General features: G+C 38.1%; 1 pseudogene; it reads right to left on the minus strand.

Moving 5' to 3' along the window:
- Positions 1-441: 441 nt before the first annotated feature.
- On the minus strand, positions 442-535 carry LOC144712572 (small nucleolar RNA R71; annotated as a pseudogene).
- Between the last annotated feature and the right edge of the window lie 3,339 nt (positions 536-3,874).

Consider the following 3,874-nt stretch of genomic DNA (forward strand, 5'->3'; position numbering starts at 1 on the left):
CAGCAACACTTACAGCTCAAGATAAAGAAGAAGTCGATATGGCAGAAGATGGTCAGCCACAACAAGGGAGGAGAAGGACGATGCTAGATAGATCTACTCCATCAGGAAGTCTACGGCAAACCGGCATCAACATCAATGTAGGTGAGGGGGTTATGTTTAGGTATGACAATGCCCTACTTAACTCTCTCCCTGAATTTACTGGTCATTCTTCTCAAAACCCCTTAGAATTTCTTGATGATTTTCATATTCGATGTTCCTCTCAAAATATTCCTGGTTTAACTACTGAAGCTTTAAAAATGAAATATTTTCCTCTTACTTTGAAAGATAAGGCTTTCGCATGGTATAGAAATTTAGGCATAACATTTAACTCATGGGAAGAAATGCAGAATAAATTTCTACATAAATTTTATCCCCTTTCCAAAACTAATTTTTATAGAAAAGAAATTCAGAAATTTTATCCCCATGATCAGGAAGCATTTAGTGAATCATGGGAAAGGTTGAATGAATTAATCCAAAAATGCCCTCACCATGGAATAGAAAAATGTCAGCTAGCTGAAATTTTTTATGAATCACTTCCTGATATTTTTAAAAGTAAAGTGAATCAAATAGCTGGTGGCTCGTTCTATATGGCTTATGAGGATGAAGTCTTTGATCTCTTGGAAAGGGTGGCTGAAATTGACCTACAGGAAATAGGAGAAAGTCAAAATGGAAGAAATGCCAACCCAAAACGAGGAGTGCTGCAAGTAACTTCAAAGGAAGCTGATCTTCATGTAGGGATAAGAGAAACCAACAAGAAACTTGAAGAATTGACTTCCACTCTAAAGAATGCTTTTCTCCCTAACTCACCCCTTGTGAAAGCACAGATTTGTTCTATATGTTCTAGCAGAGATCATGAGGATGGAGCATGCCAACTTGGAGAGGAGGAGGTCCATTTGTTGAACCACAACCAACAGCCTTGGGGAGGACCAAAGAGGACCATCTACAACAACCAAGGAATCTACTCCCAAGGAACCAAGGCCCCTTTCTGGCAACGAGTCCAATCCAAGACCCCACCACAGCAGTCTTATCAAGCAGCTCCACAAAACCAGGTACAAGATTTGTCCACTCTAACAACTGTGATCTCTCACATGATAGAGCAGCAGAATCGAAGGCTACGGGAAGAAATGGAGATGCGCATGCAAGCCATGATGGAAACACAGACAAAAATGATGATGGATGCGCAAGAGCAGACCAGACAGCTATTGGAGAGCTTGAAGCAAAGAACAGCTGACCATGGAGGTAAGGGAGTTGAATCCAACTCCCACTCAGGTCAATTTCCAACTCAACCTTCCATTAATCCCAAAAATTTATGTCATTTACAAGAGGAAACCCTATATCATGACAATGAGGAAGATCTTGAAGAAATTCAAGCCATTTCAAAATTGAGAAATGGCAAGGAACTTCAAGATCCTCACCGAGGCAAGGAAAAAATAAAATTGGAGGAAAATAACCTAAGAGAAGGAGAGGCTCCATCACCTAGTGTAGAACCCCTACCTTCAACCTACACCCCTCCCATTCCTTATCCTTCGGCCTTAAAACCCCTTAAGTATTCTCCTGATTATGAGTATAGACTCCTAGAGAATTTCAAGAAAGCCACTATGTCAATAGCCGTAGAGGATATGATTAAATGTGCACCTTCTTTAAAAATATATTTTAAGGATTCATGCACATCGAGGAAAACCAAGGAGGTAGTTAAGCTTTCTGAAAATGCCTCTAGTATCTTAAACTCTGTTCCCATTAAAAAGAAAGATCCAGGAGCTCCTTTTATTACATGTGAAATTGGAGGAAAGATTTTTACTAGAGTATTATTAGATACATGAGCTAGTATTAGTATTATTCCAAAAGTTTTATATGAGGAATACGGTTTTGGGGAATTAGAGGAAATCTGCATGGATCTATTGCTAGCTGATGGAACAATTAGACAACCAGAGGGTAGGTTATCTGATGTGATGATAAACGTTGAAAATTGTGAGATCCCCGTCGATTTTATTGTAACTCAGGTAAAGATAAAGGGAGATCTAAGTGTAGCGCCTATCATTCTAGGAAGACCCTTCTTGGTGACAGCTAGAACAATCATGGATTGGGAAAAAGGGACTGTTGAATTTAAGGTTGGAGAGGAAAGAGTTAAATTAGACATATCCAAGATGATGAAATGTCCTAAAGGGAGTAACGAAGAGTTAAAATTTTGTGATGAAGAGGAGGATGATGTCGATGTTATTCGAGGGTTTTTATTGAGAGTAGATGATGCCAACGAGGAAAGAGTAGAACCTGAGCCTCCTACACTCTCCCTAGATTTGAACTTAGAGCTTAAACCTCTCCCATCATCTTTAAAATATGCATTTTTAGATTCTAGAAATTCCTTACCTGTGATTATTTCCTCGTCCCTTACTCCTTCACAAGAAAATGATTTGCTTAAGGTATTGAGAGAGCATAAAGGAGCATTAGGATGGACATTTGAAGATATTAGAGGAATCCCTTCATCAATTTGTGAACATAGAATATTTTTAGAAGAAGATTCTAAACCTTCTAGGGAGCACCAACGTAGGCTGAACCCACATATGAGGGAAGTATTAGAGAATGAAATATTAAAATGGCTAGATGCAGGTATTATTTATGCTATTTCTGATAGTGAATGGGTCAGCCCTGTTCACATGGTGCCAAAGAAATCTGGAGTAATAGTAGAGATCAATGAAAAGGGAGAAGAAATCCAGAAGAGGCTGATAACTGGATGGAGGGTATTTATTGACTATAGAAAATTAAATAAGGCTACAAAGAAAGACCATTATCCCCTTCCTTTCATTGATCAAATTTTAGAAAAACTATCATGACAGAATTTCTTTTGTTTTCTTGATGGTTATTCAGGATATAATCAAGTTAACATTCATCCTGATGATCAAGAGAAAACAACTTTTACTAGCCCTATAGGTACATATGCCTTCAGGCGCATGCCTTTTGGCCAATGTAATGCTCCAGCCACCTTCCAAAGATGCATGAACTCTTTATTCTCTGATTTAGTTGGTGATTGTTTAGAAATTTTTATGGATGATTTTTCTGTATTTGGAGATTCTTTTGAAAATTGCCTTCTAAATCTTACTAAAGTTCTTCAAAGATGCATTGAAAGTAACCTTGTGCTAAGTTGGGAAAAATCTCATTTTATGGTACAAGAGGGAGTGGTATTGGGGCACAAGGTCAGCAATAGTGGACTGGAAGTGGACAAGGCCAAAATAGAAGTCATCCAGGGCCTTCCACTCCCCACAAATCTAAAAGCCCTTAGAGGGTTCCTCGGCCATGCAGGTTTCTATAGGAGGTTCATTCAAAACTTTGCTAAAATTTCTAAACCTCTTACTAATTTCCTTTCTAGTAAAACCAATGAAATCACTTTGGATAAAAGTGCTATTTCTGCTTTTGAAGAGCTGAAGAAGGCTCTCACACATGCACCTATTTTTCAAGCTCCAGATTGGAGCTTGCCATTTGAAATCATGTGTGATGCCTTGGATTTTGTTGTAGGGGCAGTCTTAGGACAGAGGAAAGAGAAGAAACCTGTGGCCATATATTATGCTAGCAGAACTTTAATTGATGCACAACTCAATTACTCTACCACAGAAAAAGAACTGCTAGCTGTAATTTTTGCTTTAGAAAAATTTAGACCTTATTTGCTTTGTAGTAAAATAATAGCCTACACTGATCATGCGGCATTAAAATATCTTTTATCTAAAAAGGAAGCTAAACCTAGGCTTATCAGATGGATTTTATTATTACAGGAATCTGACATAGAAATTCAAGATAAAAAGGGCTGTGAAAATTATGTTGCTGATCATCTTTCTAGGATCAAAGT

The sequence above is a fragment of the Wolffia australiana genome, chromosome 14, assembly GCF_029677425.1.
Source record: "Wolffia australiana isolate 7733 chromosome 14, ASM2967742v1".
NCBI lineage: Eukaryota > Viridiplantae > Streptophyta > Magnoliopsida > Alismatales > Araceae > Wolffia > Wolffia australiana.